This window comes from Myodes glareolus, chromosome 5 (genome assembly GCF_982192425.1).
Source record: "Myodes glareolus chromosome 5, mMyoGla1.1, whole genome shotgun sequence".
Classification (NCBI taxonomy): domain Eukaryota; kingdom Metazoa; phylum Chordata; class Mammalia; order Rodentia; family Cricetidae; genus Myodes; species Myodes glareolus.
Genome location: NC_142030.1, coordinates 97775810 through 97790463, shown reverse-complemented (window position 1 = coordinate 97790463; position 14654 = coordinate 97775810). Strand labels below are relative to the sequence as shown.

At 45.7% G+C, this 14654-nt stretch overlaps 1 protein-coding gene across 3 annotated transcripts in view; it reads right to left on the bottom strand.

The window, feature by feature from the left end:
• Positions 1 to 14654, bottom strand: part of Nckap5 (NCK associated protein 5) — a 912731-nt gene that overhangs the window by 778717 nt on the left and 119360 nt on the right. The window lies entirely within an intron of this gene.

Sequence of the window (14654 nt, the reverse complement as noted above, 5' to 3'; positions counted from 1 at the left end):
TCTGTTTTCCATCAGAGGGAGGAAGAAAAGAAACCGGTCTGATGCTGGGGGTTAGCTCCATGGGAAACTATGGCTGCAAGTTGGATCTTTGAGAATTAAATCCAATTGAAAATACATTAAAAAGCTATTTAAAGAAATCTTCCCTGAGCCCTTTGTTAAGTGGAGAATCCTTCTGGAAAGAGAGATGAGTGGTCACCAATATGTCTTTATACAACTGGATTCACATAAATAGGACTTTCTCAAGAGGAGGTACAGGGGCCAAAGTGGGGAGGGCTGCACCTCCTTCCGACACACTCTGGAGAAGCTCCCCCACTTACCCCTGCTACACATCCCCTGTACACAGAATCCTCCCATAGAATCTCACCACAGTGCAGAGGAAGGCTTGCACAAGGGAGAACACACTATATGCATTGATTGGATCCAGGCTGAAAAGACCCTACCTGCTGTGAGAGATGTCACTGTAATGGGACCATTGAAGCTAGGGTACCAGGCCCTTCAGTGTCCCGGGAGTCACCCACACATCACCATAGTAACAAGGGGAAGCCAGAAAACCCCTCACTTTAAAAGTGCACAATAGAGATATGTGCGTCACAGACACAAGCAGCACACACTGGGCAGGAAGACAGACTTTGCTGCTTGGAGTCATGTGACTTAGGACAAGTTAGTTAATTTTCTTAGCTTCTTCACTGGTATAATGAGGATGCTACTCTACCTCTGTGTTTAGAAAGAATAGAAAAGCCATTTATTTTTGTAATGTGTGCTTATGTATATGCACATAAATCCTGCATGCATGTTGAGGCCAGAGGCTGGTGCAGGAGTCTACCTTAGTTTTCATTTTATGTATTATTAATACTGCATCATACACATGCTGTGGGGAGACATGTCCATGGTATGCATTCAGAGGGCAAGGCATAACTCTGTGAAGTTGATTCTCTCCTTTCATCTTTCCAAGATGAAATCGGAGTGGATTTCAGGTCCTCAGACTGGTGAGGCAATCTCCTTAACCTGCTTAACCATCTGCGGCCCCTCCTTATTTTCTGAGACAAAGTCGTCCCTCACTGAATGTGGAATGCATGGACTTGGTAAGACTGGCTGGCCTGCGAGCCCTGGAGCCTCCATGTGTCTGCCTCTCTAGTGTTGAAGCTGTAGGTGTTTCCGGAGGGTTCTGGGGAACTGAACTCAGATTCCTATGCTTGTGTGACCTAGTGAGCCAGTTCCATAGAGTACTCATAAAATACAGAAGGTTACTGTAAAAATGGCATCATTTGGCCTCTGAGGAGATGACTCGGCCGTTAACAGGAGTTGCTGCTCTTTAGAGGACTCAGGCTTGGCTCTCAGCACCCATAGTGAATGGTTCACAATTACCTCTAACTCTAGCCCCTGGAATTCCAGCACCTTCTTTGGGCCCCCATGTGTATCCACACACATAGTATATACTAACACAGACACAAAAACATCCACGCAAATAGCAAAAATAAAATAAATCTTAAAAAATAAATAAATCATCACCACCATTTCCCTACTAGTAGATCACATATTAATAATGTGTGTGTGTGTGTGTGTGTGTGTGAGAGAGAGAGAGAGAGAGAGAGAGAGAGAGAGAGAGAGAGAGAGAGAGCAGCCACTTTCTTTCTCTCTCAGACAACAGTATTCAGTGCAGATCAGAGCTACTCTTCCCTAAACCAAACACTGAGTCTTGGCTTCTTTCTCGTAGTCAGAACACACCTGGTCTATAACAAAGACTTTTCTCAACCCAATGACAATGGAATAAACTCACTTCATTGACAGCTCGGCTTAACACTTAAAACGCACTTTAATTCTAGAACTCCGTGTTGCCCAGCACTCATGTCTAAGGTAGCAGTGTGCCCCAGTAGAGGATTAGATCCTAATTAGATGCAGGTTTTCTATATTAACCAGGACCCTGGAGCTTCTGCCTGGTTAAGTTACAGAGGCTCCCAATCATGCATTTTATCTTTTGGCATGCATACATAGGTGCCCAATAAATGTTACTTTTGGTGATAATAAAACAAAAGCCAAACTTTCAAAAGCTGAGCTATCCAAAAGGCCATTGTCTACATTCTTGGCAGCCACCAAAGAGCCCGTTTTCCCAAGTCAGCAGCCGCTGAGGAGACTGGCCAAGGGCCAATTCCCAGGGTTGGCGCATTCCTGGGGCCTGGCAAGATGCCACTGAAGCCCTGCTTCCTCTTTCTCTTTATGTAGTGGAAAACTTTTTTCTACTTTGACCCCTCCAAGTTGTCCTCTGCTTCTCCCCCAGTAAAGTAAAGGAAGGCAGTTAGATGGGAAATATTCTCCAGGTCCGTCCCCCAAACCCATCTATCTCCCACTGCTCCAAGCTGGCAGAGCTCAGAGCAACTGAAAACAGAAGGCAAACAAAGAGGAGCCTCACAGCCCAGCCCACTAGTGCGATCCCACAGGGGCTCTGGAAGAAAGACTCAGCAGGACCCAGGGTACAGCAAGTCATTGTACGTGCACTTGGAGGAGCATGGGCACTTTTGGAAGACTTTGGAATAAAACTGCCTGTTATAAATAGTCATTGGCCAGAATTCAGCTATGAGGGCAGAAACCCAAAAGTTCCAGAAAAAAAAAATACAGTGTTCCATATTAAAAGGTCTGGCATGATCATTAATAGGGAACTCCCAAGCAACTGGAGTAAGAAGAAAGGAATCCTGGGCTTGGCAAGAGACAACCTGTAGCAAAGAACTGGAGTGGACATTTCTGGCTGAGGCCATCCTGGGTATGCCATTTTCCTTCTTAAAGACCATATATGTATATATGAAAAAGCAAAGGGGAAAAAAAACCTGCCTTTTCTGAATTCCCCCTTCTATATGTAGACAAAGAGAGCTGTCATCTTGTGTGCACAATACAGAGAAGAGGGCATGCAAGGCTCAGTGCTGTGTGTGCCTGAAGTTACTCCTCTTGATTTTTCCCCTTGGCCTTGGAAGGAAAGACAACTGTTTGGAGGCTCAGAGAAGGCAGGCAAGATGGCCAAGTTCATACAGGCAGAAGGCATGCGTATCTAATGCTGGCGGGTTCTCCAGCCAAGCATGTTTGTACAAGATATATATATTCCTTCATTTAATTATTATTGTGAGTATGTCCATGTAGGTGTGTGAGGATGCACCTGTGGTGTTTGCATGCATGAGTGTGCACATGAACATGGAAGCCAGTGGGCAACCTAGGATGTCTGTCACTCCTCAGATATCAACCTTTGTGGAGCCTAGGTTTATTACTACCCTGGAAGTCACTAGGTAGGCTAGACTGGCCACTCACTGAGCCCCAGGGATCTGCTGTCTCCATATCCCCATTATCACTTTGATGACAAGTGTCTGCCACCAGATCGTTTTTTTTTTTTTTTTTTTAACATGGATGCTGGGGATCTGAGCTCACTCTCCAAGGGCTTTAACCACACCGCCATCTCCGTAGCCCAAGAATGTAGAATTCTAGTGAAGTGACCAATCTAATAGATCACCCTCCTATATAGCCAGTGTCATCCACAGGTACACCAGGCATCTTCTTCTGGGACTCTGCAGGAAAAAGATCATATCACAGGTGCATAGGACCTGAGTTCTGAAGATGTCTCGTCAGGACTGAGTTCAGACAAATAGCCCAAAGTGCCAGGCTGAAAACCCACACACAGAAACTCACTTCAAACACCATATCAAAAGTGAACTGTTGGGTGTGGTAGTGCCTATTTTTTCAACTGTAGCACACTCAGGAAGCAGAGGCAGCCTTTAATCCCAGCACTCAGGTAGAGGTAGGTGAACAGCTCTCCATTCAAGACCAACCTTCTCTACATAGTGAGTTCTAGAACAGTCAGGGTTGCATAAGAAGACCCTGTCTCAAAAATCAGACAAACAAACAAACAAACAAACAAACGGCTATGGGGTTAGGCAGGTGGCTCAGAAGGCAAAGTGCTAACCTGGTAAGCTCTGGGTAAGAGTAAAGACCCTGCACCAAAAATAAGGTGGAGAGCAGCTGTCTCTGAGGAAGACCAGCACTGTACCTTTGTTTCCACTGCTAACTGGGCATGCTTACACACACACACACACACACACACACACACACACACAGTAAAAATAAAAGAAATAGAGGTTAAAATAAAGCCACATAAAGATGGAAAATACACAGAGAATCTTGATACTGTATGCCATTATGCTCTCTTTGAATTGTTTGAATGCTGAGGAAGGAGCAACAGCTGCTAAAAGATATTTGTTTATAAATGCTGCTGAACTAATCCAAGATCAATATGTTAAAAATACCTTGACTTCAAAACTGAAGTCAAAAGGTTTGTTACTTTGGAGAAGAGATTTTGCTTTTGTTTCCACAGAAAATGAGAGGTTGTGGATTCATTCTGAGTTAAGAAAAATCCAGTATGATCAAGGAAGGCCACCTGAGAAATCTCCGACAGGAACAGATGGCCCAAATGTCTGAGTTCTTCATCCAGAACAGGTTCAAGACTGCTGCCTGAGATGATCAAGACTCACAGGATACTCCAGTCAGGACCTGATGATAATTCTAAATTTTCTTTACGTCCCCATAAGATTATCAGCGCCCACAACCAGCAGGAAGTAGCCTGAAATACTACGCCCACATTCCCAACAAATGGACTATGGGTATTTTCCTTTGTTTAAAAAAAAAAAAAGAGGGAAATGATGCGGGAGAATTATCTGTATTCTGTCAATCATGTATTTTAATAAAACGCTGATTGGCCAGGCAGGAAGTATAGGCGGGTCAATCAGAGAGGAAGTAGAGGTGGGGCAATGAGAATAGGATAAGGCTAGGGAGGAGGAAACTCCCTCCGCCACTCCTGCGCAGACCACCGAAGAGGCAACATGTAAGCTGTCACACTGAGAAAGGTACTGAGCCCATGTGGCTAACATAGATAAGGATAATGGGGTAATATGTGTCATAAGAACTAATAAGTAGCCTGACCTAATGGGCCAATCAGCTTTATAATCTTATGGAGTCCTGTGTGTGATTTTCCTTGGGAGTTGCCGGCTGTGGGGTACTGGGTGGGAACAGAAACCCCAACAAGCCGGCCCTCGTGTTACACACACATACACACACAAAGCATACGCACATCACACACACACATACACTATCCACACGCACATACATACATATCTATCTATGCTTGGTTTTCTTCTCAGCACAAGTTCACTCCCTTAGCCCTCCTGAGTGAATCCACCTTCTACACTTCCTATCCTTGCACTGGTCCCAGAGTGGCACCAGGACACCTGTCCCTCTGACTTCCAATGGATTCAGCCGATGGCAGTCACTGTAAGGGACTAGAGCTCACAGAAGAAAAAAGATGACATTCTGATCTGCTGCCGTTAGGGACACCATTGGCCATGGTCCCTCCACCTAAGGTGGTGTTTGCTGCCAGCTGGCTGACTCCTCAAGCCTTCGGTTGCTAGGGAAGGACAGCTATTGCCCAGAGACAGCAATGGCTCCTCCTTAGTACAGGATCCCGAGGGTCCTGATGTGTCTCCCACCCTCCCTGTCTGCCACCTCCTTGTTTCCCCTCCTGTGACCTGACCTGAGGATCCCATGTCTTCCTCCCAACTGACAAAAACAGTGCTGGTCCCTAGACTATGGGGATTTCTTCAGATCCTTCTACCAGGATGAGAAATATCTCACTCAAGTATCTCCTTCCCTCCTTCATTCCCTCTGTCCCTCCTTCTTCCCCTTTTCTTTCATTTATCTTCTTCCTCATCCTCCCTCCCTCTCTTCTCCTTTCTTCTGTCTCCCTCCCTCCCCTCTTTCTTTCTCCCCCTTCACTCTCTCTCCTTTCTGCCCCATCACTCTCTCCCTCCCTCCCCCTTTTCTCTCTCTATCTTGGCTTTCCTCCCTCCTTATCAGCTTCGCCAAGCAGGCCACCCTCTGTGACCCAGAAGACCCTGTCTGCCCTGTCCACATCACCTCCTCCCGTGCTCGCAGGGCCAGCTGGGATACCACATGAACAAAAAAACAATGACAGCAGCAGCTCCATCCCTGGGCACCTCACTGATGCCTGCAAGCACTGTGTCTCCCGACAGTCCCCACTCACACTGGGTGACTGCCAGGCCTCTCAGCTCTTCTACCTCCAAAGATGGCAGGCCTCCAACAAGAGCTTCCCATATAAAAAAATCCAACAGCCCCCAAGTTCCTCACAGCGCCAGCTCTGACAGATGGATCCCAGAATTCACCAGACTAAATGATTTTATTTCCCTCAACACAGCCATGTGCATAAGGCAGTCTGTGAATGAACTGTACTAGGAAATCAACCAGGTTGAAGGCAGCCACTTCAAACCAAGGACCGAAGAGGTGCTGAAAGACAGAAGGGGGAGAACTTCTGAGGCACCTTCAGAAATGGACAATTATGATCCATTAAGCCCCATTAAAGGAATGGAAATTTATGGGGAGGAAACATCTGGAATGGCCTAGAATGTAAAGAAACCAGGAGAAACCTCCGTGGGGGCTTATAGAAGGGATCCCAGACCAAAGAGAACTGCGAAACTGGTCCACGGGGTGGGGTGGGGGGCTCGGCATGTGCATCTGACGTTAAGTGGAGTGTCTGAATATGATGCCCCCGGATTGGCTCTCGAAATAAAAACTGAAATTGGGTTGGAGATGAAGGCTGTGAACAAAAGTGGAAGAAAGATCATAGATACTGGCTAAGCTGGGCCAACTCAGTACAACCTGTGACCCCTGTAGGTGTTGAATAAATGTTAACTGATAATAAATGTCAGGACAGGAAGGGCAATGAGTACCTAACAGCTGAGATTCTGATGGTGATACTGACACACGGACGGTTGGAATGATTTACACAGATAAAGCAACGGGAGCGAAGAAGCCCCATCATTTAGCTATGTGATGCACCTGCCTTGCACTAAGAGACAGGGGATGAAAATGTGAAGGAGAGAATAGACAGTGGTGGCCAGAGGGGACAGTGGGAAAGTGACCCAGGGTTACAGCAGGGTCACTTGTAGCCAAGGAAGCTACAAACCTAGTATAAACCTAGCACACCGAGGCAGATTTTAGAGGCTCTGTGAGTTTCTCAGTAAACTTTTGCTACAAGGAAGTGCAGGGACACCACAGGTTAAATTCAGGCTGGTATTGTAAAGGGAAAAACCAAAGTCCTTCTCTTTATGCTGAGAACCTTTTATCAATAAAAGGAGAAGGGTAATTGCCTTTTCAATCCTGAGAAAGAGAGAGCTAGCAAGTAGGGGTTGGGGGGGATGATGGGGTGGACAGGTCTTGCAGAGCCCATACGTCAACCTCAAGTGCCATTCTTCAGAGTATATCAACCTCACTTTTGAGACAGGGTCTCTCACTGGCCTGGAACTCACTGGTTAGGATACACCAGCTGGTCAGTAAGGCCCAGGAATCCACCTGTCTACCTCCCAAGGGCTTAGGTTACAAATCTCTGCCACTGTGCCTGGCTCTCTTACTGGGTTCTGCTTGTGTGGCAAGCACTTCGCCCATGATGTCATCTTCCAAGCTCCACAAATGCTGTTGCTTGTCCTGCTGAGTACATCCTGCTAGCACTCGAATCCCTGAATATACTAGATTGTTATAGTTTCACACACTAGCAGAAACCCTGCTTTGCATTTCTGGGCCCTCATGCGGCAGAGCGTTGCCCACCAGGTGCTCACTTCCGTGCCCACAGGTGAAGAAGGGGCACACAGGAAGAGTGTCTCACCGCTGGCAGATAGAGCATCAGACAACAATCCCATGGGATGAACACCCTGAAAGTGAGAATGTAGGAGGAACACCCTGAAAACAGGCATGTCGGAAGAATGCCCCAGAGCCTGGTGGGTTTGAGGAGTTTGAGGGGTTTGCGGATCTACCCACAAAGAGATTGATCAACATGCTACTGTTGTTATGGACAAAGCACTGGAGGGCCTGCCATGAAAACAGTACGAGGCTGCCATAGGAAAATGCAGGAAGCTCAGTTGCCATGGAAACTCAGAGGCTGATAATGCCAGTTATTGAAAGATGGTGAGACACCAGGAAGATGACAAGCAAATCTTAGTACCATAAGGAAACAGGGTATGCCAAGCAAACATCTCTACCCATTTGTCCTTATTCCTGCCAAGGAAGCAAGATAATTCCCCTCCTCATCAATAAAAGCATCTGCAAACGCTTTCAAAACATGTCTAGTTTCTATTTTGATTTACTGATCTCAGAGACTCCAAGGATGCAAAGAGCTACATGAGAGGCTGACAGGTAGCACTGACTGCCCTCGCTAAACACAGTTGATGATGGAGGTTGGGAATACAGAGCATCTACTCCATGTCCCCAGAAAGGAAGTGGTCCATGAGCAGATGCTCTGGGAAGCACTCAGTGCAGTTAAACTGCCATACCTTTCTCAGGTCACAGATGCCCTTGAGAAGTTTATGATACCACATGGATTTTCCCCATCAAAATGTATAAATACACATCAATATGAAGCATTTCATGTAATTCAAAGACTTGGGAGTCATTGGCAGCCAGGTGAACCTGCTTGGTGAACTCCAAGCCAGCAAGAAAATTTGTCTCAAAACCAAACTGGAATGATGTTACTACTGTCCGCTGGCCTCTACATACATGCACACACACTCACATACACACACACTTCACATGCACACAATGCACCTGTACACAGGAACATATATACACACACATAAACACACATGAGCACGCATACATAGAGAACATACACAGCAGCATCATATTGCATGAGTAGTATGTTATCTTCTCGCTCCATTCACTGCAAACAGCAACAGCATCTCTCCATACCTGGATTCCATGCCAATGTCTGAAGATCACAGACAGATAGCTACCCACAGGCAAGCACAAATCCATGTTCATCACACTAAGCATAGTCCATGTGTCAGGCTTTAGGAGCACAAACATGGATAGGACATGGTCTATATCCTCTTAAAAGTTATATTTTAACTCCATCAGGGGTGATCTGCTCACGGGTGTAGGGACAGTTGGTCATGTCTGTAGGCTGGCTGGATAGCCAGAACCAGAAGAGATGTTACTAGCATCTGCTGAGTAAAAGGCTGGTGTTCTGCTAAACATCCCACAATGCACAGAACACGCCTACCACAAAGAATTATTGGATCTAGAGTGCCAATACTGTCAAATGGTGCATGTGGCAATAAGTTAAATCAAGTGACTAAAATCCCATCAGGAAGGACATTTTGATAATCTCCTTCATTATCTGGGCCCAGACATACGCTGGTAGAGTATCTTCCTAGCCTACATAAAACCCTGATTTCCCTACCCAGCACTGTATATTAGCCAGGCACACACCTTCTTCTCAGAACTTGAGAGACAGAAGCAGAATCAGAAGCACATGGTCATTCTGGGCTACACAATGCATGGTCTAGTTTCATTTAGCTGCTGTGATGAAACATTAGTTAGAATGCATGAAACATTCTAACTAAAGGCAATGTAGGGAGAGAGGGGCTTTACGTCAACTTATAGTTTACAGTCTATCATTGAACTCAGGGCAGAAACTCAAGCAAGAACTTAAAGCAAAAATCACAGAGGAACGCTGTTTCCTGACTAGATCGCTCAGGCTTACATTCAGCTAACTTTCTTACAAAGTCCAGGATCACCTGCCCAGGGAATGGTGCCAGCCACAGTGGGCTGGGCCCTCTGACAACAATTAATAACCAAGACCAAACCCCCACAGACATGCCCACAAGTCAACCTGAGCTGGTTGACATCCTTCAAATGTGACTCCCTTCTCAAGTGACTCTTGGCTGTGTCAAGTAGATAGTTAAAGCTAATTAGACAGCAAGTTTGAGGCACACCTGGCCTGAATGTGACCCTATCTCAAAAAACAATTGGATGGGGACATTTTCAGGGGAGCCTTTGAAGATGTGGCAATCATTTCAGTTCACTGAGGGGAACAAAGGAAGTCTCTTCCATAGAGAGCCTAAAGGATGAAGGAAAACCCTCCTGGGGGGCACCAACTGCTAGCCTAGTGGTGAACTAAACAATAGCACTCCCTCTGAAAGAGGAAAATCCCGCTGGTTCTCCCCATCACTCAGCAGTGTAGCCAAAAATCTGCTTAGTTCTCCAGCATCAGTGTAGAGCCCTGCTGCACCCTGCCAGGAAGAACAGCTACCTACCTACCAGCTGGGTGTGCTCCACCTCTCCCCAGCTACTCCCCTCGGGGCAATAATTCCTCAAGTAAATGCTTTCTAAAACGGGGGTTGGTTCAAAGATCTGATTAATCTGAATAAAAAAAAATCACAAGATCAGAAAGCAGACCTAAGCCCATGTTTCAGTACTCAGGTTGCTTATTCCGTATGTCTCCCTCCCTCCCTCCCTCTCTCCCTCCTTCCCTCCCTCCCAACACTCCTCCTCGAGAGATTGTTTATTATGGAACCAGACTCCCTTATCACTGGGCATGGGTATGGCAGGTGTGGTACCCATGGAAGTTTGTGGTTCTGTGAGAACAGCTGGAGGTCTCTGGGACAGGGGAAGCAGCACAGAGAAGCTCCCTGTGGCTGTCACAGAAGAGGTTTCCACTTGGGAGCTTTAAAGTATGCAAAGCCAGACCCAACTCGAAATTTCAACCTTGTTACTCAACAGTCCCATGGCCTGGATGAAGCTGAGGCATGAACCAAGCTGCAGATTCCATATTTGTCAACTAGGGACAGCCAGAATTCTTCCCTTAAAGAGCTGTTGTATTAGCCAACTATTTCCATAGAGACCATTGAGTAGACTGTCTTGCATGTATTAAACTTCAATAAATTTCTGCTACTATTACTAAGGGAGGGAAACCATTGTGGTCTAACCTCAACGTATGATTTGCCAACCAAACACGCAGAGCTGCCGGCTACGGTTGTTCCCACTGGCCTTCCTCTCCAGGCCTTCCTCCCCACTTGAGAACCTACATTTTCTTTTCATTTCCCTTCCACTTAAATATCACTCTATTCTTATAAAGGGTCATTTATGAAGTAAAATCATCAACATCATAGACTGAAGATTATAACTGTGGACATGTGTGAGATCTCTCCCAACCTCCCTCTCCCCACCTTTCCTTCCTCCCACATACACATACACTTGATACACACACAAATGGACACACACCACACACACTTCAAATCCCTCTGTGCCAATCCTTCAAGTTCTCACTAAAGGATATAAACTGGTTTTCGTTCTTTGTTTTTCTTCATCTGAACTACATGTTCCTTCATACTATGGTTTCTCCAGCCTAAAAAAAAATGTTTAAGAGCCACTATAAGTGCGCTATAATTTCTAACTCAACATTTCATGATTTGACTAAGTAGAATAAAAAAGGTACTAAAGTTAATAGTACCTTATTCTTAGGGTACATGAGGAGGAAATTTCTTCTGCAAAGTTTAAATGAGGGAATCACCACTGGGTCTCCCAGCTCACTTTGGTCATAATGGTTATTGCCCTAGAGTCTCGAGCTGTGAAGACTCCATGCTTCCTTTTCATCCACCTAATTTCCCCAAAGGACATCTCTTCCTGGGTTAATATTTAGTGAAAAATAAAGAATAGAAATGAGAGATGGCCTGATCCTATTCTTCTGGTTAGCTTTAGGAAAAGCAGGTAACTTCTCTGAGTCTGAACTATTTCTTATATTAGGCAATAAACTACAGAGCAAACATATCCCTAGTTTACCAATCTGGATTCAAATGAGTTTTACAAGGCTGGTTCATTTGGTAAAGCATTCGGCTTGCAAGCACAAGGACCTGAGTTCAATTGCCAGAATGAATGTAGGAAGAAAAAACAAAACCCACCAGGCTCACCAGAACAAGCTTACAATCTCCGTGCTGGGGTGGCAAGGAAAGGCAGATCCTTGGGACTTACTGACCAGTATAACCAACTTGATAAATTCCAGGTCAGTGAGAGGCCTGTCTCAAAAAACAGAGGGGAGCCAGCAAGATAGTACATTTGGTAAAGCACTCAGTGCACAAGCAGGAGGAGCTGGATTGGAGCCCCAGAACCCATGTAACAAACTGTCATTGGTGGTATATGCTTGTAATCCCAGAGCAGGGGATCCCTGTGGCTTGCTGGCCCACCAGTCTCCTTCCTGGACCTGGAGGGAGGGGGCAGGAACTTGGACTTCCCACAGGGCAGGAGACCCTGACTGCCCTTGGGGACAAAGAGGGAGGAGGAGAGGGAGGGGGGGAGTGGGAGGGCGTTGGGAGGAGGGGCGTAAATGGAAACTTTTTATAATTTAATAAAATTACTTTCTAAAAAAAATAAAAAAAGAAAAAAAATAAAAAAAGAAAATCAAGGCCAACGTGAGGCCCTGTCTCAAAAATAGGGTGGGTGTCAATATGATAGCTCAGGGGGTAAAAGGACCAAGGCTGCCACCAAGCCTGAGGACCTAAGTTTAATTCTCAATACCCTCATAATAGAAGGAGAGAACTGACCCCAGGCAGTCGTCCCCTGCCTCCACGTACATGCCTTGCCATGTAAACATGTGCACGCACACAAAATAAATAACTACACATATTCTTTTTACCAACAGCGTCCATGGAATTCCATTCTTCTGGCTCACATTCTGAATTGGTCAGTGGTCTTTTATTAAGGACTGGTACTATCAAGTACTGAAAGACAATAGCTTGGCATGTTTGTCTTTACAGGATATTTGCATATTAGTTGAGACTAGAAGCAAAAATGGGTGGCTCTGGAGACCAACCAACCAGGATGCTATTTCTGGATTAAAAGAATCCTTTTGAACTGTTTCCATCATACCATATGGCTGTTGCTGTCTCTGTCTCTGCCTAAACCTAGACAGATCAGACTGGCGTGGCAATGTTCATGAAGACTTTCTCCTGCAACAGAGGCTGAGAAAATACCCCTGTATACCAGCTTTCCCAGAAGTTGTAAAGGGAATGGACACATGAGAACACACCTCATTTACCCATTTCCATGAAGATAACACAGGATCTGGTGTGTGAGGTGTGGCTGCAACCACAGAAAAGAACACTTAAAGCATTACCAGCATCTGCAGCCTTTAATATCAAGCTGGTCAACACAAAGTCTACAGTCGGCAGCAGGTTCAGGGTCACATGAAAGAACTTGACATGAGGATGCTTTGCATATTCCCTTCTCAGCGTCCAGAGCCTCACTCATGAAAAGCTTGAAAGGGAAGTGGGCATGATCACAAGGAAAATAACAAAGTCTGCAGATTTAAAAACTGGACTCTGGACTCAGAGTAGAATTGAAGGGGTATAACTGATAAACCCGTTCATCAGTTGTGTGGGATGAGGGAGGTGAACTTGGATACGGAGGTGCGTGTGCATGTGTATATGTGTAAGAGTGGACCAGCGGGCGATCTGAGCATTGCCCAGGCACCCCTGTCCACCACGGTCAGTTTTGAGAAAGAGTCACTCACAAGCCTGCACCTGACAGAACCAGTTGGGCCAAGCTGTCCAAGCAGTCTTAGAGGTCACCTGCCTCCACTTCCCAGCACTGCCATCACACCTGGCAGTGAATAGCATGCAGGTGCTCATGATCCCTAAGCTCCCACGACGCTTTATCAGCCATGTTCCACATAGCAGTCTCTAGAGCAGTTGCTGTGAGCACAGCACAGCCCTGATGCTCACACAAAAGAGGGGCCCAAGAGCAATCTATAGTTCCCTAATGAGCGAACTGGGCTCAGGGAGGGCCTTCATCTGATTTCCTGCTCTGGTCACATGTATCACGGAACAGAAGAGGTAACTTACATGTGTTGATCCAGAGCCTGTGGAAAAGTCCAGCTTCTAAACACAGAGACAACCTGTTTCCTTGCGCTAACCAGATCCTCACACACCGAGGGAAACCCAACCAGGCTGTTAAGAATGATGTCCACTGGGCCAGCAAGAGGCTGCGGTTGGTAAAAAGTGCTTCCCAAGCAAGCCTGAAAACCTGAGTTTGGTCCCGGAACCCACGTAACAAGCTGGATATGGTGTGTTAGGCTGAGATTCCAGGGCTGCTATAACAAGATGGGAGGTGGAGACCAGGGAACCAGTGGGAAGTTCCAGGGACAGCTAGCCAGGAATACACAGCAAGCAGCCAAGACAAGAGAGAATTTGCTCCAATTAGGTGAAATGCAAACTGGACTCCTGGAAGCAGTTCTATGATCTCCACGTGAATTCGCCACACACATACACACACATGCACAGCGTATGCACACATGCTAAATCCAGCTTTTTAAAAAAAAAAAAAAAAAAAGAATAATGTCCACCAGAGTGAGATCTCTCAGAAAGAAATGTTACATAGTATGAAATAAAGCCCTTGGCCACTTTCTAGACTGTTCAACACTTAAGAGCTGTATTGAGTTTTTGTTCAGCTCCATAATTAACTGCATGCTGGAGCAACTACATATAGGCCTGGCATTTGAATCCAAGGCACAGGCACATTTTTGTATAGGCTAATGTCTATTTCAGCCAGAATTAATGCAATTATATGTAATATTGACAGATTATGACATTTACCTATTAAGACACTGCACAAACATTCCAATAATTTGCTGGCTTTTGAGTTTGTAAAAAATAAATGAGCCCAAATCCCAAGGGGTGTTGCTAATGGGGTAAATGGAATCAGGATTTTAGGAGCTGGGCATTCAGGAAATAACAGTCAAAGAATAACGTATTTGAAGCCAAAACACATACAGTGGTCAGTGA